The sequence below is a fragment of the Cyprinus carpio genome, chromosome B5, assembly GCF_018340385.1.
Source record: "Cyprinus carpio isolate SPL01 chromosome B5, ASM1834038v1, whole genome shotgun sequence".
NCBI lineage: Eukaryota > Metazoa > Chordata > Actinopteri > Cypriniformes > Cyprinidae > Cyprinus > Cyprinus carpio.
Window position 1 is genome coordinate 22,825,955 of NC_056601.1, and position 23,496 is coordinate 22,849,450.

Genomic DNA, 23,496 nt, shown 5'->3' on the forward strand with positions numbered 1-23,496 from the left:
CCTCTCTCTGTGATGGTTAGCTATAAGTCACTCCGTGGCAGTGACATCAGGTATTTGGGCCGCTTACTGCTTCCCTGATAATTCAATTCAATTCAAGTTTATTTGTATAGCGCTTTTCACGATACAAATCATTGCAAAGCAACTTTACAGAAAATTAAATTTCTACAATATTTAGTAGTAGCTTATCAGGGGTGACTGTTAGTTTAATTGCATATGGCAGAAATGTTCGGAAAAATCAATAAAAGACTTAAACAGACGATTAACACTATTAACAGCAATTATGCAATCAAACTTATAGCAAAATGTGGTAGTTATGTATGTTGTCTCTGGGTTAGCATCATCTGAGGTCCTCTAAGGGATTGGCATCATCTCTTCTCAGGTGTTCTGGATCCAGACTGGAGCTTGTGTAAATCCTAGTTACCATGTAAATCCCGTGGCAAAACAGAGAAACAAATAGAGACATAATTAGCATAGCCGCTGTTCCAGCCAGGTAAAATTAATTAGTTTAACCCAAGCTAAACAATAATAATGCACATTTGATCAGATATAACTGCAGTCCAAAATTATGAGATGCATTATATGAATGCTTGGCCAAAGAGGTGTGTTTTTAATCTAGATTTAAACAGAGAAAGTGTGTCTGAACCCCAAACATTATCAGGAAGGCTATTCCAGAGTTTGGGAGCTAAATGCAAAAAAGATCTCTCCTTTAGTGGACTTTGCTATCCTAGGTACTATCAAAAGTCCAGCGTTTTGTGACCTTAGGGAGTTTGATGGATTGTAGCGGGGTAGAAGACTAGTTAGATACGCAGGAGCTAAACCATTAAGGGCCTTATAAGTAAGTTATAATATTTTGTACCTGATAAGGAACTTAATAGGTAGTCAGTGCAGAGACTGTAAAATTAAGGTAATATAATCATATTTTCTTGACCTGGTAGCTTGTTTATTGAGGAAGCAGGACAACCACCTAGCAGTGCATTACAATAGTCCAGTCTAGAGGTCATGAATACATGAACTAGCTTTTCTGCATCAGAAACAGGTAACATGTTTCGTAGCTTGGCAATGTCTCTAAGATGGAAGAATGCTGTTTTTGTAACATGGGAAATATGATTTTCAAAAGACAAGTTACTGTCTAATATAACACCCAGATTTTTGACAGTATAGGAAGTAACAGTACATCCGTCTAACTGCAAATTGTAATCTATGAGATTCTGTGTAATGTTTTTTGGTCCAATAAGTAATATCTCTGTCTTATCTGAATTTAATAGGAGAAAATTATTGGTCATCCAATCTTTTACATTTTTAACACACTCTGTTAGCTTAGATAATTTAGAAGTTTCATCTGATCTCGTTGAGATGTATAGTTGAGTATCATCAGCATAACAGTGGAAACTAATCCCGTATTTTCTAATGATATTACCAAGGGGCAAATGTATATTGAAAATAGCAGAGGACCTAGGACAGATCCTTGTGGCACTCCATATTTTACTGGTGATAAATGAGATGACTCCCCATTTAAATATACAAAGTGGTAGCGATCGGACAGGTAGGATCGAAACCATCTTAAAGCCTGTCCTTGAATACCTGTATAGTTTTGTAATCTATCTATGAGTACTGTATGTTGTGATCTATGGTGTCGAACGCAGCACTAAGATCAAGTAAAACTAGCAATGAGATGCAGCCTTGGTCTGATGCAAGAAGCAAGTCATTTGTAATTTTAACAAGTGCAGTTTCTGTGCTATGATGGGGCCTGAAACCCGATATTTTTTTTGCAGGAAGGAGCACAACTGAGCAGACACAACTTTTTCTAAAATATTAGACACAAAATGGGTCTGTAATTTGCCAATTCACTAGGATCTAGTTGTGGTTTCTTAATAAGAGGCTTAATAACCGCCAGCTTGAATGGTTTTTGGATGTGACCTAAAGATAACGACGAGTTAATAATATTGAGAAGCGGTTCTATGGCTACAGGTAACAACTCTATCAGTAATTTAGTGGGTACAGGATCTAATAAACATGTTGTTGGTTTAGATGCAGTGATAAGTTTATTTAGCTCTTCCTGTCCTATAGTTGTAAAGCACTGCAGTTTATCTTTGTCTGCGATGGATAAAACTAAAGTATAAGACGCTGTAGAATTGTAACGACGAGGCCAAGGTAGTATGAGAATCCATTTGCAGGAGTTTATTAAGGGAAGATCTTACAGGCAGAGTCGTGAAACCAGGCAAATAGTCAGTACCGTAATGGCAGTCCGATCTTTCAACATACACAGGGGCAATCCAAGAGGCAGAGACGAGTAGGCAGGCAAATAGGTCGAACACAAACATCAGTATAATCAGGCAGTAAATCCAATGGGGCAACCCAAGAGATGTGAACGAGGAAACAGGCAGAATCGTAAACAAAGCTGTGGCCTAATGGTTTAAGAGTTGGACTTGTAACCAGAAGGTCGCAGGTTTGAGTCTCGGTGCTGGCAGGAGTTGTAGGTGGGAGGGAGTGAATGAACAGCACTCTCTTCCACCCTCAATACCCATGGCTGAGGGCTCCCCGGGTGCTGGATATAGCTGCCCACTGCTCCGGGTGTGTGTTCACGGTGTGTTCACTTCTCACTACTGTGTGTGTGCACTTGGATGGGTTAAATGCAGAGCACCAATTCTGAGTATGGGTTACCATACTTGGCAAATGTCGCGACTTTCACTTTCACTTTTTCACTTTCACTTTCACTTTTCACTTTTCACTTCAAACAGGCAGTCAGAATAATAACAAGGAAAACGCTCGGTAAGGCAGGTAAACTGGCAATACTTCGCAGTGAAGTAACATGCTGACTTATGTAAAATAGTCCTCAACAGGAAATGACTGTAGAAGCAGAGGGAGCGGTGAACAGTCAATACTCAGGTGATGGCTCCCTCTGCTGGCATGGCATTACAGAATGCCCCTCCCTAGGAGTGCCTCCTGGCACTCGGCGTGGACGTCCCTGTGGTCGTGGCACTGGTCGATCGGGTCTGGCTCGCTAAAAGTCCTCCATGAGAGACGGATCCAGAATGTCGCTGGCGGCTACCCATGACCTCTCCTTAAGTCCATAGCCCTCCCAGTCCACCAAATACTGGAGCTGACCCCTCTCTTTCTAGAGTCCAGTAATTCCTTGACCTTGTAGGCTGCTGCTCCATCAATGTCCAGTGGCGGTGGTGGCTCTTGAGCCTAATGATTGGGGTCAGTATCCGGGTGGACCGGTTTAAGCAGAGACACATGGAAGGAGGGAGAGATACGGTAGTTAGCAGGAAGCTCCAATTGGTAAGTGACCTCATTTATTCTTCGTAGAATTTTGAATGGACCAACATACCTTGGGCTGAGCTTCCTGCTTGGTAGCCGCAACTTGAGGTCCCATGTAGAGAGCCAGACCCGTTGTCCTGGTTGGTAGGGAGGGTGTGGCTGGCGTCGCTTGTTAGCCTGGAGTTCCTGTACTCTTACAGCTCGTTGAAGGCGGACATGAGCACTGTCCCACACCCTCTCACTACGACGAATCCAGTCATCCACAGCGGGGACTGATGATAGTTCGCCAGACCACGGGAACATAGGGGGTTGATATGCGAGGACGCACTGGAAAGGGGTCAGACCTGTTGATGAATGAGTCAGTGAGTTTTGTGCATACTCTGCCCATGGGAGGAATTCTGACCATCGATGTTGTTCTCTGCTGCAATAGAATCGTAAGTATCTGCCTAGCTCTTGATTTAATCTCTCCACCTGACCATTAGCTTGTGGATGATAACCTGATATGAGACTGACATTAATATCCAGTTGTTTGCAGAACGCTCTCCAGACCTGGGATGTGAACTGGGTTCCTCTGTCACTGACAATATCCTCCGGGATTCCATAGTTCCTGAAAACGTGGTGGAACATAGCTTGTGCAGTCTCCATGGCTGTGGGGAGTCCTTTCAAGGGGACCAACCGGCATGACTTGGAGAACCGGTCTATGATAACTAGGATTGCCGTGAAACCATTGGACAGTGGTAAGTCTGTAACAAAGTCTATTGAGAGGTGAGACCCTGGGCATTGTGGAATGGGCAGAGGTTGCAGGAGTCCGGATGGTAATTCCTTGGGGGTCTTGGATTGAGCACAGACTTGACAGGCTTTGACGTAATTAGTGACATCCTTGGACATTGAAGGCCACCAGAACGAGTTACGTAACAGGTATAGAGTGCGGGAGATACCTGGGTGGCCAGAGCTGACTGAGGTGTGGACCCAATGAATTACCCTGGGACGCAGACTTTGTGGAACGTAATGAGTGTTGGGGGGCAGTTGGTAGGAGCTGGTTCTTGGATCTGTTCCCGTTGGATCTCCTCCATAATATCCCAGGTAATTGGGGCAATGATTACTGATGGAGGAAGAGTGCATTCTGGGATATGATTGTCAATGAGAAGATCATACTGCCTGGAAAGAGCATCTGCCTTACTGTTTTTACTTTCTGGGCGATAAGTCACTGTGAATTGGAAGCGCGTGAAAAAGAGGGACCAGCGAGTTTGGCGTGGGTTGAGTCGTTTTGCACTTTTAATATATTCGAGGTTTTTGTGATCAGTAATCACCTGGAACGGGTGGACTGCTCCCTTGAGGCAGTATCTCCATTGTTCTATAGCTACTTTCATCGACAGGAGTTCCTTATTCCCTACATCATAGTTTTGTTCAGCTGCCGTTAACTTCCTTGAAAAGAATGCACAAGGATACAGTTTACCCGGTTGACCGTGGTGCTGGGAGAGTACGGCTCCAATTCCCGATGTCAAAGGTGAAGCAACCATGCTGTAGTTTCTAATAAATCGTCTGTAAAAGTTTGCAAATCCCAGGAATCTCTGAAGTTCCTTGACGGTGGATGGTTGGGGCCATTCCGTTACTGCCTTGACCTTGGCTTCGTCCATCTTGACACCCTGATGACTAATGTGATAACCCAGGAAGGAGGTCTGCTTGACGTGAAACTCACATTTCTCTGCCTTGACGTACAATTGATTCTTCAGGAGCCGAGTGAGTATGGTCTTGACATGGTTAATGTGTTCTGCTTCAGACTTGGAGTAGATGAGAATGTCATTAATGTAGGCAATTACATACTGATTCAGTAAGTCACAGAAGATCTCATTTATGAAGGACTGAAAAACAGCTGGTGCGTTTGCAAGTCCATACGGCATGACCTGATACTCATAGTTCCCTCTAGTGGTGAGGAAGGCAGTCTTCCATTCGTCGCCTTCCTTGATTCAAATTTAATTGTATGCACTTCGTAGATCGAGTTTGGTGTATATCCTTGCTTCACGGAGCTGTTCCAGAGCTGAAGGAACCAATGGCAGGGGTAGCGGAATTTTACTGTGACATTGTTTAACCCTCTGGAGTCTAAGGGTATTTTTGGGGCCTGGAGAAGTTTTGTCATGCCCTGACATTTGTGCTTTTTTCAGTTTCTTATAAATATCTAAATGGCTAAAGTCTAATCTAACTGTAATCAGCACAAACTAGGCTATAATAATATGTGAGCAGCATGTATGTACATGATTGTGTTTTTGAGAAAACAAAAATGTTATGCGTGGTTAGTGAAAAATTGAAAATGTTAAATCACTTGAATAAGGCAATAAAACACATACAGAAAATTGGTTCCCGGGACTTTTGAGAACAGGAGCTTGTAGCCTAGAATTTTTTTTTTTCTAAATGATGTGAAAATCATCTTGTTTACTCACAGAAAACAATATATTGATTTAAATTTTCTAAGACACTTTTTGTTGGTAAAAGTCATATGCGAGTAGGCGTCAACTATCATGAATTCACACCTGAGAAGACAAAGACCTGCATAATGAGCTGCATAATGAGCCATTCAGTCAGCTGTGTCACTGAGAGGGATGAGTTACAAGAAAGAATGTGAGGACAAAATAAATGTATATAAATTTTATGTTTGTAGTTTATTTAGAATATATTTAAATATCCCACAACATAATTTAATATTCACTTGTGAGTGCAGTTAAACAGTTTATTAGGAACAATCAAAAATGACTTTCAAACTGAATTTTTTGCATCATTACTCCAGTCACAGAATCCTTCAGAAATCCTTTTAACAATCTTATTTTCTACAAAAAAACATTTATTGTTATTATTATTATCATTATTATTATTATTATTATTATTATTATTATTAATGTTGAAAAGAGCTGAGAATATTTTTTTCAGGTTTTTTTAGCGGGGATAAATTGAAAGAACAGCAATCTTTGCTACATTTGTTACAGTTACATTTATTGTTACATTTATATTATTTACATCAAGCTTTTGAATGGTATGGTAGTGTATACTGTTATTGAAACTTCATAATATTTCACTTGAATATACATTTAGTCAGGAATTATAGTTTGGAAAAAGTCTAACTAGTAAAATGTTTACACGTTATGTGAAAACTAGTACAAGTATATAAATAAATAAAAAGAGATCTCTGCTGATTATGATCTCTGCTGAATAAAGTGCTTCATTCTTTTTTTCTGAGGAAATCCAAAACTCAAATACTCAACCACATCACATCTCTTTGTGCAAACAGTAAAATAAAAAAAACTTGAAGAACAGTCTCGCTGTTGTCTTCTGTTGTGTGGGCGTATTCAAAAGCCGCGCGCTTCAGCGAAACATTTGAATCTCAAAAGCGCGCTCGGCGCGAGGGCGTGGTCGCATTAGAAGATAATGAAGGGAAACGTGAAAAACGGACATCGCGTTGTTTTCATATGGATTACTTTATCAAAGAATATTTGTTTTCGGCAGCACTTGTTTAGTTTAAAAAGTAGACATGTCAGGCTTTCTATAGATATCTCTCTCATGTCTCTGTGTTGAGTATTCACTGAGTTACAGTTCATTTTAATGAAGCGTTTGTAACTGAAGATCAGCGCAGACAAAGGCTGCAGACAGCACTCCTTGTTTGTTATCTTTATTTTATAAGTGCACAAAGTTTTGTTGTTATTATGTCTGTATACAAAAAACAGTAGACCCTTTACAGATTCGATTGATGTATTGCTCTTATCTGTACTGTAAGGGAAACAGGTCAATTTAGCTCAAAGGGAATCATTTAAGATTTTAAAGGGAATTTGAACAGAATCACTGTTTCACGGCTGATCACTGAGACGGCCAGCGATTCACTGAACGAGCCGTTTAACATCAAATCTGCGCTGGATATTAATATCCAAAGTATAGTGAAAACACTATTAATTAGCACAGTAACAAGATCGGCAGTTTAAGACATTAACTTGTGAGCACAAAACACAAGATACTTCTCTTTTCAATATGAATAAGGCTTTATAAGATAAATCTAAGACATATAAACTAATCTAACACATAAGCACACGCAGTCACACATTCACACAAGTTGCAGGAAGATAGAAAGTTAGGAAAGAATGAGTTTAAGAGGATGAGAATGTGAAATCCCAAGTTTACAGCAATACGTGAAATTGCATAGACATGAACAACCATTAATCACTTAATTAACCCTCGCACTGAGTTCCTCAATGAGGTTAAAATTATATCAGATAACACCAGTACAGATGTGAGTCTGGAGGTTACTTGCGTTCCCTGTTTAACGGGGTTCCCTTTGTTGTCGCTGAAAAGGGGGTTTCCCGAAGTTGCTGATTGGCTGGAAGTTCAGTAGTCGTTGAAGTGACGTCTTGGGAAGCCCGTGGTTGGGCGTTGGCTGACGATGCGGAGTTGTGGGCTGGCTGAAGTTGAACGGGCACTCGAGGTCAGACTCGGAGACACGGCGTTACAAAACTTAACTCAGAACACGAAACTCTCAAACGGAAAAGGAAAGAAACCAAAGGCAAAGAACAGAAGTAAAGTTTGACGAGACTAGGTGGTGTTTCTTCTCATTGTGGCTAAGTAGCAGCAGGCGTGCAGGCCGAAGCACGCTGGAACGGCGCTCGAAGAACGAAAAAAATGACAAAAAATCACTAAAAGCAGGCTAAAAGCCGGCATGACTGATAGCAAAAGGTAAACGCAAGCTCAAAGCTAAAAAGCAAAATTTGATGGTGTCCTGAGTATTTAACCTGGCCTTTTGGCCACACCTCAAATGTTGTCTTGACCAATTAGATATTGTGTTTTCTCGGTGTGTTGCGATATTTGTCCCACCCATTCATAAATCATATGTTATCTTATCAAGCACGAGGTCCGAATTTTCCCGCTCTTGCAGGGTATAATTTGGACATGATTCCTATAACAAGAATATGATACATTTGACAAATAACTGATGGTCAGAAACCTTTCAAGCAAGAATATTCGAAAACACACATACTAAACATGAATATGATCCCTTAAGCTATTCAAGAGTTATTTAAAAAGACATACACAATAAGTGAGTTAGAAACATTATAATCAAATGTGTGGGTTCATGTATGATATGGAGTTGAGCAATGGACTGATATCCATTTAGAAGTCTTTTTTGAGTTCATTTTGGTGCATATATGCATTGGAAGGCATTCTCTGTGCCATTCTGGGGAGTAAAGATATGTCCTGTGAAGACCAGAGGGGTTAACAGGTCTCCTTAGGAATTTCAGTCTGGTTCTGCTAGGTGGGGGGAAGTCAATCCAACGATCTTGTTTACTCTCATGGCTTTACATGTGAGGGTCAGACTGTCCATCTCTTCGATTACTTGCCCCAAATTAGACAATCTCTTCTTCGAATTGAAATTGTCAATAATTGTTCTAATGGTGTTAATGTTGAAAGCTGTTCTGTGAAAGAGTTGGTTGGTTATCAGACTGTGGTGCTAGGAGTTGATTTACAACATCCTGCCTTTCTGTGGAATTCGGCTCATGTTTCAACCAGGCTCCCGATCGAATCTTTAATTTGTCTGGTTCACGCTACAGTATGATCAAAACTGAAAGTGTAATTTAAGTTCTTTTCGGGGTTATCAGGAGAAAATACCCCAAAACGCGTATACGCGTTAATCGACTTGAGAGGGTTAATCCTCTATAATCAATACAGGGCCTGAGTCCTCCATCCTTTTTCTCCACAAAGAAGAATCCTGCTGCCGCTGGAGAAGTAGAAGGTCGGAAGAATTCTGAACTTAGAGCTTCTTCAATGTAATCCTCCATGGCTTGGGATTCAGTTCGAGACAACGGGTAAACACGACTCTTGGGAGGCATGGCATTGGGGAGTAAATCAATACTACAGTCCTAGGGATGGTGAGGGGGTAGTTGTGTGGCCTTAGTTTTACTAAAGACCTCTGCTAGGTCATCATAACAGGGGGGAATATTGACACTTGGCACTGATGGGACTTTCCACACTAGTAGTATAGCATGGTTGGGGAACTGACGAGAAACAGTGACTTTTACAAAAGGCAGACCACTTGGTCAACTCACCCTGATGTTAAGATATGACTGGGTCGTGAACGGACAGGAAATCCTAGGATGACTTCATGCTTAGGTGAGTTAACGACGTAGAGGGATATGGACTCTTGGTGAAATAATCCCACTTGCAGTGTAAGTGTCTTGGTTTGATGAATTATTCCAGTTCCGATTGCAGTGTCGTTGATGGCCTTAATCTTAATGGGTGGGTTACATGGTTGGACGGGTAAGTTGTACTTCCTGATGATATCCGCATGGATGAGATTTAATGCAGCTCAAGAGTCGATCATTGCCGTAAATGATATGGACAGTTCTTCAGTTTTCAAGGTAAGAGGAAGTTTGAATGCTTGATTACTAGGCAATGAGAAGCAGTGATGGAGTACTCGAGTCCTGGACTCGGACTCGAGTCCGACTCGAGACTCCATTCTCTGGACTCGTGACTCGACTTGGACTCGCGGACTGATGACTCGTACTTGGACTCGGACTCGAGGATATATAAAATCGGACTTGAGCATTCATCACGTTGTTTTTGACTAAATATGTTATAAAAAATTATATAAGGTGTTACACTTTTCCTGTTTCGTGCCCAAGACCGGCCGGGATATATTTTTCGTTCTCTTTGCTTGACATCACACTCACTGACGTCACTCACTTTATGCTCGTGCATGATTCGCAGGCTAAATATTCACATTTGGAAAATGCAGAAAGATGTGCCCCGGATCGTGAAATTCGCCTTCGCGAATTTTGCATCAAATGCTGGAAAGAGCAGCGCTAAATGTTGTGTGTGTAATCGTACAATTGAAGAAAAGACTGGGACAACTTCAAACTTTAACAGACACCTGTCACGGATGCACCCAGAAAAGTAAGTAAAATGCTTTCAATTGGAACGTTAGCTTTTAAAAAAAACTATTATTGACTAATGCATATATGATAATAAACAGAAGAAGCTAGGGTTGGACGATGTTTGACAATTTGGCATCAGACGTCGACGATTTCTAATATCTGGTTCAGATTACACAATTTTTTTGTCTCTCTCTCTCTCGGCATATCGTATTGATTTTTTACGTTTTAAGTATCTTTAAAATACAGTGTCCTGTAAAATGCACGTTTCTTTTTTTCGCTGAGTGTATTTCTGTAATACAGTGTTAAAGGATTAGTTCACACAAAAATGAAAATTTCCTAATCATTTACTCCTCCCAATGCCATCCAGGATATCCATGGCTTTTTTTCTTCAGTGGAAAATAAATTATGTTTTTTAAGGAAAACATTTCAGGATGTTTTCTTCATATAATGGACTTCAATGCCCACCAACTCAGTTGGTTGCTATTGTTTCCTCAAAAAACTTAAAATCTTTTCCACTGAAGAAAGAAAGACATGGATATCTTAGATGACATCAGGGTGAGTAAATTATTAGGGAATTTTCATTTTGAGGTGAACTAATCCTTTAATGTTACTTATAAAAAAATATTTAAACAAATAAATATAATCGTGCCACAGCTAGTTAACCATGATTTGAACAAAGGTCAAAGACAATTCTAGTGATATCATACACATTTCTAGCTGCAAGAAAGAGTGCCTGAAAAAATGTTGCTTGATTTGGCTTAATTGTATATAATTTCTCCCACTAGGTACCAACAATACTGTGCCTCCGTTGCATCACATGCTTCAGGTCAGAGTGCTATTACATCATTTTTCCATGCTGGACCACAAGGGATCTATGACACTAAACATCCACGTCAAAAGGCTATAAGTGATGCCCTTGTGAAAGATGTTATCATTAGCTGTTGCTTGCCTCTCTCCATGGTTGACAATGAGGACTTCAGGCACTTCCTTCATGTCCTGGACCCTCAGTATAGGCCTATAGCAAGATCCACTATCTCGTCTGTGACCATTCCAGGAATGGTAAAAGTTCAAAAGGAATGGATAAAGTGCCAGCTGGCTGAAGCATCGAGTGTTGCTGTTACTACAGATATTTGGAGTGATTGCAAGATGCGGTCATTCCTTGGAGTGACAGCACACACAGTGACTGAGGTAAACCATGTACTCAGCCTTCAGTCATATCTTCTTACCTGCGAAAGAGTCCATGGCAAACACACCGGAGAAAAGATTGCAATGATGTTTGAATGCTGTGCTGAAGAGTATCTGATTAAGAATAAGATCAACTTTGTCATCACTGATAATGCGTCCAATATGAGGAAAGCATTCCAGGCCAGATTTCTGCCAGAGGAAGATGAGGCTGCAGAGCCAGAGCCGGAGGATGAAATCTGCCAAGATCTGACACCAGAAGATCAAGAGGCAGTCAATGCTACTTTGGATGAAAACTGTAAGATGCAGAGACTGTCGTGCTTCACACATTCACTGCAGTTGGTCATAAAAGATGGTTTGAAAGAAGCCAGTGGGCTGTCAGGCACCCTATCCAAGCTGTCCCGTGCAGCCAACCTCCTCCACAGTGGCACCTCGTTTAAAGACTACTTTGACGCAAACTTTGGTGATGCAACGATTCCAACAGCAAATGCTACGCGATGGAATTCTACTTTGAAGCAAGTGAAGGCATATGTGAATTTTGACATACAAATGCTAGCATATGTGTTGGACTCAGAGGGGCACAAAAGTCTAATCCTTTCACAGCGAGAATATGCTCAGCTTAAAGAACTGATCAAAGTAGAAGCAACCAACCTGACTCAGGGAGAGAAAACTCTCATTGTCAGTGTTGTTGTGCCCTGTGTCCTCACTCTGCACAGTCATCTGCAGGAAATAAGAGAAAGAGTCAGATACTGTGGGCCGCTGGTGAGAGCTCTGGAGAACTCCATGAAAGCAAGGTTCACAGAGATCTTCAGTGCAGTGATGATGCCAGGATGTGAGCCAGATGAAGGAAGAGGTCCCACCAAATTTCCTTTCACCATTGCCTACTTTGTAGCATCCGTGTTGGACCCAGCATTTGGTTTCCAGTGGCTAGAACATGATGTGCAGCTGGACAATAGCATTAAAGGGCAACTAAAGAGTCAAATAAAAGGTGAGAAATGTTTTTTTTTATTTATGCAGACAAGTGAGTTAAAAACCTTTATGAGTTTTATGTCCACATTTAATATGTAAGCCTATTTAATAACATATTTATAAAATACCAGCACAAAGTCAAGTTCCCTGCACTCTATCAGCTTGCCACACAGGTATTCTGTATTCCTGCCACCAGTGCACCCATTGAAAGGGTATTTAGCCATGGAGGCATTTTGATGAGGCCTCACCGTGCAAGGTTGAGCAGTACCATGCTTTCAAATCTGATGCTTTTAAAATGCAACATGAAAACGCAGCATGATTAAACATGCAGTTTGTAAATTTTCTACGGTAGTTCTCAATCACAAGTTCACAACAATGGAAGTAAACACATGCTTTTGATGGTGTCGTAAAGTTGCAAAGTGTGTTGCAAAGTGTATATGTCAAATCAGTAAATAAACTCCCTTTGCAATCGTGACAATGGTGTCATTTTTATTTAATGTAGAACCTCTTTAATACATTTTATCAGTTCTTTGAAGGTCCCAGAGTGGAGACATGTAGGCACTGGGAGCTCAAGACTCGACTCAGACTCAAATACGGGATTTGACACTCGACTTGGACTCAAATACGGGACTCGAGACTCGACTTGGACTCGAACACTGGGGACTCGAGACTCGACTCGGACTCGAACTCTGGTAATGGTGACTCGACTTGGACTCGACTCGGACTCTTCTTTGGTGACTCGGACTTGGACTCGGACTCGAACACTGGGACTTGAGACTCGACTTGGACTCGACAGTTGGTGACTCGACTACAACACTGATGAGAAGTGTTCCATATTTACCATAATGGGGTTCTGGGCTTTGTGTGGGCATCTCTGGCAGCGATGGCCTGGTTCCCGCAGTAGAGACAGAGATGAAGTTGGAGTCGCCTTGCTCGTTCAATCTCGGAGAGCTTGGTAAGGTTTACTTGCATGGGTTCTCCAAGGAACTTGACGGTATCGGTAGGTATGGCTTGAGTCATCTTTGGGGTAACAGGCGGTATCTCACTCACATACCTTCCTCGAGGAGTTTGTCTCATTAAATTATCCATCTTGATTGCAAGCATGACAAAGTTGGTAAACGATACATTTTCTCCCTTACAAACCAATTCTGCCTGAAGGTCAGTGTTGAGGCTCCTCTGGAACACAGCTTGTAGAGAAACATTCCAACCACTCTGAGCCGTGAGGGTGCGAAACAAGATGGCGTATTCAGCAGCTGTTCTGTTACCTTGGGATATTTGTAGAAGTTGAGTCGATATATCCTTGCCCCCTGCGGGATATTCGAATACTTCTTGAAGTTGTTGTATGAAGTAATCAAACGATCGTCTAAATTGCATGTCAGTGTCCCAAACAGCTGCAGCTCAGTCGATCGCCTTCCCAGACAACTATGACATCATGACGGCACTTTTCTGATCATCAGAATTAAACTTGTCGTCCTGGTTGTCTAAATAAATCTTCACTTGTCGAACAAAGCCTCTTCATCGATCAGCTGAACCATCAAACTTATGGGGTAGTGCAAAACTCACTGCTCTCTGCATGGCTGATGGAAGAGAATGGATGTAGTTCGTCAAGTGCTCGTTGACAGCTTGAAGTTTACCCAATTGATCTTGGTACCCCTTTAATACGTCACTTTGATAAGCGAATGCCGCTTGCATGTCGGTAACTTCTGCTGGATTTAGTTGATGCAAAGTATTCTGTAACGACGAGGCCGAGGCAGTATGAGAATCCATTTGCAGGAGTTTATTAAGGGAAGATCTTACAGGCAGAGTCGTGAAACCAGGCAAATAGTCAGTATCGTAATGGAACTCCGATCTTTCAACATACACAGGGGCAATCCAAGAGGCAGAGACGAGTAGGCAGGCAAATAGGTCGAACACAAACATCAGTATAATCAGGCAGTAAATCCAATGGGGCAATCCAAGAGACATGAACGAGGAAACAGACAGAATCGTAAACAAACAGGCAGTCAGAATAATAACAAGGAAACCGCTCGGTAAAGCAGGTAAACTGGCAATACTTCGCAGTGACGTAACATGCTGACTCATGTTAAATAGTCCGCAACAGGAAATGACTGTAGAAGCAGAGGGAGCGGTGAACAGTCAATACTCAGGTGATGGCTCCCTCTGCTGGCGGGGCGTTACAAGAATCTACATTTGTTATTGTATTTCTGATGTTATCTATTTTATCAGTGAAGAAATTCATAAAGTCATTACTATTTAACTGTGAGGGAATATTTAGATTGGATGGCGTCTGGATATTTGTTAATCTAGCCACTGTGCTAAATAAAAACCTTGGATTGTTTTGGTTGTTTTCTGTGAGTTTGTGGATATGCTCGGCCCTGGCAGTTTTGAGAGACGGTCTACAGCTAGACATACTGTTTTTCCACGCAATTCTAAAAACTTCCAAGTTAGTTTTTCTCCATTTGCGCTCAAGACTACGAGTTTCTTTCTTGAGAGAGTGGGTATTACTGTTGTACCATGGCACAGTACGTTTTTCTCTAACCTTTTTCAATTTGATGAGGGCAACAGCTTCTAAAGTATTAGAGAAGATAGTGCCCATATTGCCAGTCATTTTGTCTAGTTCATGTGTATTTATGGGTACACAGAGCAGTTGAGATTAATCAGGCAGGTTATTTGCGAATCAGTCTTTGGTAGCTGGAACAATAGTTCTGCCCGGACGATAACGCGAATCCATATAGTTTTTATCATCAATACGCAGAATGCATGATACAAGGAAAATGGTCAGTAACATCATCACTTTGAGGTATGATATCTATATCAGTAAGATCGATTCCATGCGATATAATTAGATCGAGCGTATGATTAAAACGATGAGTGGGCCCGGTGATATTTTGCTTTACTCCAAAAAAGTCTAATAAGTCAGTAAACGCAAGTCCTAATGCATCATTTGTACTATCAATGTGAAAATCTCCGAAAATTAGCACTTTATCAGTGGTAACCAACAGGTTTGAGAGGAACTCTCCAAATTCTTTTAGGAATTCTGTATACGGCCCTGGTGGTCTATACACAGTAGCCAGAGCAAGAGATACGATAGATTTCTTTTGGATATCTGACAGTGTAACATTAAGCAAAAGTATTTCGAATCATTTAAACCTGTATCCTGTTTTCCGGGAAACATTGAGAATATCACTATATATTGTTCCAACACCTCCCCCACGACCAGTCTGACGGGGCTCATGTTTATAACAGCAGTTTGGTGGAGTAGACTCATTTAGACCAATATAATCATTTGGTTTTAGCCAGGTTTCAGTCAAGCAGAGTACATCAAAACTATTATCTGTGATCATTTCATTTACAAAAACTGCTTTGGGTGTGAGTGATCTAATGTTTATGAGCCCAAACTTTAGAAATAGTTTTTGTTCATTTATTTTACGTTTTTCTGGTTTAATCACGATAAGATTTTTTCTAGATCCTACATTAAATTTATATTTTGACCTCACTATTCGGGGAACAGACACAGTCATAACCCTTTCGCATGTGAGTTTAAAATATTCAAGCTGAGACTCCGGCGTGAGTTCTTTTTCAGGTGACCGTTATTTAGAGTGTACCGCCTTATTGTTTCCATGTGACACACCAAAGGCAAAATAGATCTGTATGACACATGGATCGCTTTTATTTCGTTTTCCCTGTTTTATTCAAAATATTCACAAACATGCTCACTATATTATGGTATATCTGATATTCCGATTCTGAAATATGTGCAAGTAAATATATTTGGTAGTTTAAACACTTTTATATCGACCGTGTTAGTTAATCTATACCGGGTGATGGGCGCCGCCATGTTAGTTCGCGCTGAATCCGAGCTGTGGGATTTACAGCACGCAAATTCATCCTTTCCTCCAGAAAAACGTTAAAGTAGGTCTCTGCTAAACTGGGAGAAGGGCAGAGTAAACTTTATAGTTACCTACACAATCTCTATATGATATCAATAAAAACGTAGTCAGATTATATTTGTAAGGGTCATTATTGCCTTTTCCCATAGACATCAGCGTGTATTTTACAAACTGCAAATGTATTTTTTTGCTAGTACTTATGTGTTTTTTAAATATCTGAAACCTAAAATAAGCATTATATGGTTGAAAACACTGAATATTTGTGATAATATGTCCAGCGCTCAGCGCGTCTGATCTGGCTCTGCGCCAGCCAAAGCGCGAAAGCGGATTTAAATTCAGCAGTTGATGACGTGACGCACTGAAAGTTCTAATCACACCGATGTGATCGTACACTTCAGGGACCAGCCAAGACTGATCACACCGGTGTGATGGTACGCGCTAAAGGGTTAATAGATTGGACAGTGCAAGTACTTCTAACATTTAAGCGGGTAGAACAAAAGCCATCATAGCAGTTATTTGAGAATTGGCTTACTAGTCAAATGGAGTGTAGAGTCCTGGAGATGTTGTCCGACAGGAGTTCTGCTCCGACTCTGCTGGGGTGAAGGCCATCAGCGCGAAAAAGCCTAGGACACTCCCAGAAATGATTCCAATTATTAACAAAGAGCAGTTTCTGTTCTTTACACCATGACAATAACCATTCATTTAGAGCAAAAAGTCTACTGAACCTTTCGTGTCCTCATCGATACATGGGCAGTGGTCCTGACATGATGACTGTCACCGCGGGCGTCGTGCTGCGAACCATCTCGATCAGGCTCCTGAAGTCCCTCTTCAGCGTCTCCGTCTGCAGCTGCGTGGTGTTGTTAACCCCGGCGTGAAGCATGACCGCTCTGGGGCTCTCATCGGCCTTCAGGATCGTGGGTATCTGCACAGAAACATCGAGAAAACGAGCACCAGGGAAACAGTGAGTGTGAGCGTGTGGAGATCTCGAAGACCAGAGGGGGAGTGGTCGTCGCCCAGGGCCTGGCTCATGTCCTCCACTGTGGATGCACCCAGGGTCCGTGGTGTCCCGGTGCCAGAGTGAAGGACATCTGGGCAGATCGCATCCTGGGTGCACCGGGCCTGCGCAGAGAAACACAAAGGGTAGAGGTGGTGGGACTGATAGTAGCGCACTGCATACTTACCCTGGACTTGTGAGCATCAGCCCGGGAGGTTTCCAGCGCGGCTCTCCACTCTCTAAGCTGGGCCTGCCTCAGCTCCAGGACCCAAATCTGCTTGTCCATGGCCTCCAGCTCGAACGTGTCGTCACCTGCACTCAAAGGTAGACATACATCCGCCATTAAAGCAAGTAACAGTGAGTAAATCAATTGTAATGTGTGTGAATAGAGTATTAGCAATGCATGCGGGTTTAGCGACAACCACGCTGGCAATTCTAATGGGCTATAAGCTACTAGCGGACTCGGGAAATCAAAATAAAACTAGTGATAACAAGGTGCTCTGATTGTTTTTGTTGTAGAATATGATAGAAGATATATTCACACACTATAGAAATGAAAATGATGGTGTATAAAATAGATTTCAATAATAAAAAAAAATAGACGATAAAGAAATAACGTGACGGAGCTCAAACTAGAGGCATACGGCAGCAACAAACAGGAAGTGAAACAAGAGTAGCCGAGTGAATAAATGAATGGCATGCCTCTATTCGGGGTCAAGTCAGGCAATGCTCCCCTCACCTCAGAGGTTTGTCTTTGAGCCTGTCGCTCCCGATTGAGTGGCTGTGGACTTCTGAGCATCTGTGAGCAGATCTCTATAAAATCCATACTATGGTAAGTGCACACGATAAGCTTCTGTGCACTTTCTAAAATCCACATGGTTTTAAGTGTGCACGCAAAGAACTGCACATTTTCTAAAATCCACATGGTGGTAAGTGTGCATGCATAGAACTCTGTGCACTGGCTAAAATCCTGTATGGTAAGGGTTATGCGTTATTAGCCTCGTTCCCTATCTCTGAGGTGTCTTAGACCCCGGTGCTCGCCTTGGGTTCCACTCAACTAGAGTGTCTCTGTTGACACACTTTTAAAACATCGCTCCCCTCACTGTTGAGGGTTATTTATGAGCATGTTGCTTTTTTCCGAGCATTCAGGTTTTCTCCCCTTCGGAGGAGTTAAATTTCCCATTCGAGCTAGGCCCTTCTTCTGCCTCCCTGATGCTCTGAGTTTTTTGGCTAAGCTTGCAGTACGCTTACCCTTCTGATTTCTAACGAGCATGCTGTAGGTTGAGCCCCCTCTCTGCTGAGAGCTGGGTGTTATGCTCCCTCAGCTAGGTAACTTACTGCTAGCCATTCCAGCATTATACCATAGATCGAGTTGATGACTTTTCTCAAACATATTGTGCTTGGAATGCACGATTTCCATCTATGGGCTGCTCTTCCAGAGTGCCACGAGGGCCCCCTAGAATGGTATCTTTAAAATCCATGTTATGGTAAGCGTGCATGCGAAGTCCCTGTGCACTTTCTAAAATCCACACTGTGCTAAGTTCACACACTAAGCATTTGCGTTCTTTCTAAAATCCTGTATGGCAAGGGCTACGCGTGGCGGCTTCGTGCCCTTTCTTGAGTTGGTTAAACAGGGAGGATTATGTCACAATCTGTTGGTCTTTTGTTCCAATTTTCCAGCTTGTAGCCTTGTTTCTTTCTTGAGAAACAGGCCGACAGACCAACTCACAACTGGAAAATTTTGCGATTGACTTAGTTATGTTGCATACTGAAGTCTAACATTTAAAATTGACTTGTATAATAAAGTATTTAAAAAATTGTATCTATCATTCTCACCAATTTTAACCTCCTTGGACAGTCCTAAGCAAGGACAAGTCCAGATGTGAAGATGCAAAACATGGTGTCCCATGAGAAGCATTAACAGTCTCTAAATTAGAGTGACACATTAAATGACATTGACTCATCCAAAATTACCATGAACTTGTTTTCCTCTCTTGATGCCGAACAACCTTGAACAGTTTTAGCATCTGACAGGAGTCTCATTCATCTTTTAATCTGATACGATACAAGGTTAATTTTGAAGCTATTTTTCTCCACACAAAATTGCACTCAAGCTAATATTCCAGCTGCGGGCAAACTGTTACTATAGTAGAAAAGTTTGACCCTGAAGCCTGTTTTGTGACGTGAATATCATGGGTGTCATGCTGTGAATATTATTATGGTGATCTTTTCAGACCTGGCTTAATAAATAAATTAAAATGGTCTTTTGGTATATATGCCAGAGTCTCTGTATAATCTCCTTTATAATCAGCAAGCTAAAAGCGATAACAGAAAATAAAAACTTTCTGAGATGTTATGCAGATGAGCAAGAAACATCAGAGTATCTGAGACAATTAAGTAGCCTATTTACAGTAAAAAAAAAAAAAAAGGGATAATGTAATTAATTATTACCTTCTGGCAGTACTGCAGTATGTAATACTGAATAGTATTTTTCTTTTCGGATAAAAGGTTATCAGATATAGCAAGAACAAAGAACAACAATTTCAGTGATCTATGGAGTGCTTCAGGGGATGTTATATGACTTGGGTACATAATACGCACATACTATGAATTTTGCATGATAGATGGGAACACTGCATGAGCCCTGATTACATTCCGGACATACTGTGGATGAATACAATCAAAATGTATTCAGCAATCATCCTACACAATACCACATTCCATGAATGCAAAGTGCGCTCTCTCGATGTGATATAATCACCAGTGCACCTTTGTCAAAGCAGACATGGGGCTGTTTTTATGGTGTTGTCTCCAACACCCTCCTCAAAGTGCTGTACCTCCACCTGTCTGTTGATAGCTAGACCACAATATGAATGAATCACATTTTTTTTGTGTGTGCATGTTATGGAAGGTATTGACAGTATGTTATGGGTATGTTATGGAAGGTATTGATCACATGGGGGTGTACTGCTGACTGTGAGAACTGATTCACAGCCCCTTAAGTCAAAGCAATTATGTGGGTCAAGGGGAGGAAATTGTTCTAAAGGTAGGCAGTTGCACAAAGAGTGATGATGACAATAAAATGCCATCACATCATTTCAAGAAGCACTACGCACATGTACACATTCACATTTCTGCATGGAGACAGTAACACTATCCAGGCCCGGTTCTACGGTGCTAAGCACCCTCAAACGAAATCAATAGCACCTTCAGTTAAAGCTGTAATAATGGTATTTCATTGTAAATTTGGCAAACTATCCAATCAGTGTGTTATGATTTGCACTTTAGGAGAACATTTAGCAATGTTAATCACAGACATATATGCTTATTTTATATTACCTGCTTATTATCAGTTTGAATTACCGTTTAAGTTTCAATCCCCTCACCACTGAAATCGCTGGAGTTTTTGTTCACGGGGTTGTGTTCAGTACAAATCAGCACCCTCACTAATTTAAGAAGCACCCTCAGTGATTTGATTCTGGAGCCGGACCTGACTTCTGTCTGTGATCAGTGTTTAGATACCTGATGATCTGAAAATAAGTTGACTGTTACAGTTTTTTTAAACTGTTTACACTCAAAATCATTTTTGTCAAACAGTTTCTGAAACCTGACACTCCAAAACCTGCAAAACCATACACTAATTCTCAGCCTTTGACTCAGTTTTCATTATCATATAACACTTTTTGCAAAATACAACACACAATTCTATATGTAACACACAAAAATCTAACAGGAAGTATCTTTCCTTTTTGAAACACAACCAATCAAAATGCAACATTAATTCATCAGTGCCTCACACTAACTCCTCACATGTGCTTTACTTAATACTAACCAATCATGGCTTTAGAATAGGCCTATAAATACACATCTGCACAACAACATCGATTTATTTTCATTCAAAAAATGTTTGTATTCAATCTTGCTTTCATGTGTACTGTGAATTTTTCAACATCTCTAATTACTATCAATCTTGTACAGAAATGTACATAGGAGCTCATAGGTTTTGTACATACGAGCTTTAGGTTTTGAATAACTGTGTATATATGATATGAGATGTGGTGCATTTTGCATTTTGCGTGTGCAATTCTCAGATTTGTATGTAAAGTTTTGAAAAAAAGATGCAAAGTTTTGAAAATGTGTGTAAGCAGTTGAAAGAAAACTGTAAAAAATAATAGTTCATAAAATATAGTTTAAATTGTTTCTGCCTTGAGTTATTATTTTGGAATAAATGTAAAATGTAAATTTAAATGCCTAAAATGCTAACGTAATGAGATTTATACTTGATTTTAATAAATAGAACATTAAAAACATAATTACATGTAAAAATACAAAATGGAATTGTATTTGGTTTCTTTCTCTCTCTTTTCTGATAGTTTTAGTAATTGTATGTGTGTGTGTGTGCGTGTGTGTGTGTGTGTGTGTGTGTGTACTTGTTTATGGTACATTGTGGGGACCAAATGTCCCCACAAGGATAGTAAAACCTGAAATTGTTTGACATAGTGGAGACATAGTGACATAGTGACCTTTTTTTTTTTTTTTTTTTTTTTTTTTTTTTAATAGTAAATTATGTTTATCTGAAAGTGTAACAATGCAAACATGTTTTCTGTAAGGGTTTGGGGTTAGGGGATAAAATATCATTTGGTTAGTATAAAAGTAATAGAAGTCTATGGAAAGTCCCCACAATTAACAGAAACAAACATGTGTGTGTGTACCTGGTATTTATCACGTTACGGGGGCCAAATGTCCATGGACTTTTTTAGGTCCCCATGAGGAAACAAACAAACAAATCATATACATATACAGTTTTTTTTGAAAATCTAAAAACGTTTCCTGTGAGGGGTAGGTTTAGGTGTAGGGCAATAGAAAATACAGTTTGTACAATTACCCCTATGGAATGTCTCCATAAAACATGGAAACACGACGTGTGTGTGCCTTATTTGCATAAATGGTAGCGTCATTATTTCCCAGAGTGTAGAAAAGTGGGTGTGTTTGTACTATTACAACAGCTGTCACTTAGTTTGATTTGACCTAATGACATTCATGCATAGCATTTTATGTGTATCTTAGCTGTCCGAGAAATGTTGAAGGGACACTGTACAATTTACTGAATTATTTATTTATTTCCGGAACCGGGTTTGTATTGTACTTTGTGTTTGTCTGTCATTGGATAATCTGGGCATTTCTACACGCGCTCGTGTTGAGATCAGTCAACTCCGCCTCTTACCTGCCACGCGCTCGCAGTTACTGCTGGATCAGAGAGCGGCGCTGCACCCGGCATTCGCGCTCTTCTGCTGACAGCACGCACTTCATGTAACTATTGCAAACTGGCTTTTAAGTTAGATGTAAGACTAGTAATCTAATATACTTTGGCCAGTATAAGAAAGACACTCACGTTTCACGATCCACGATTCAGTCAGTGAAATTCTTTAGCATCGTGAACACTGAACGCTCTGGCACAAACGAGTATGGACAGTTTGAGACTGTGCTGGGAAAAGATGCTAAACATCAAGAAGTTGTGGATATAAACGGACAGAAGAACAGAGCTCATTCTAAATATCCTATGGCTTGAAGGTGAGGTGCATGTTTTAAACAAATTTATTCAGTTGATTTTCCTCTTAAACAAGCTCTGCTTGAATTAAATTATCAGAGAGATTAATTACCAGGTTGTTTAGCTGGTTGCCAGAAATTCAGATATTGTTATTTGGCATTTGGTGCCTGTATATTTTAAGGTTCACAATGTTACTGTTCATATTTCAACCAACTCGAACAACAAAAATTATGTTCGTATTTTAAAATACACAGTAAACACAGTAATAACAGCATAAAAATAATGTAATGAAGACCAAATTAACTTTAGAAAATGTAACAAACACCCCAATATAAAAATATTACAATTTTAATTTTCTATTTATTGTCTTTTAATCTAATGTTTCACAAACACAAACACACACACACACACACACACACACACACACACACACACACACACACACACACACACACAAAAACACAGTATTTTGTATTTAATCATGTATTATGCACATACTGTAGAAGGATGACTGAGGTGTTGAGTAAATGGATGTGTGAGAAGAGCATAGATTAAACATTGTTTAATAAACAGAGAGTTAAAGAGCAGTTTATGTGAACCCAGACATTATTCCAGAGGGAAAAACACATTCTGAAGTCTGCTGTTCATTGATTTATTCAATTACATAATCACTTGTTAATTATCTCTTGGAATAAGTCACAAACACGCAACTGAAGCACCATTTTAGTTTTTTTTTTTTTTTCACAT

The 23,496-nt window shown here is 40.5% G+C and overlaps 1 protein-coding gene across 1 annotated transcript in view; it reads left to right on the plus strand.

Annotated features, from left to right (window-relative positions):
* Positions 1 to 22,426: 22,426 nt before the first annotated feature.
* Positions 22,427 to 23,496, plus strand: part of LOC109105188 (D(2)-like dopamine receptor) — a 120,122-nt gene continuing 119,052 nt past the window's right edge. The window contains exon 1 of the mRNA XM_042724947.1: positions 22,427 to 22,772. The gene's annotated coding sequence lies outside the window, so the exon portion shown is untranslated. The remainder of the gene's footprint in view (positions 22,773 to 23,496) is intronic.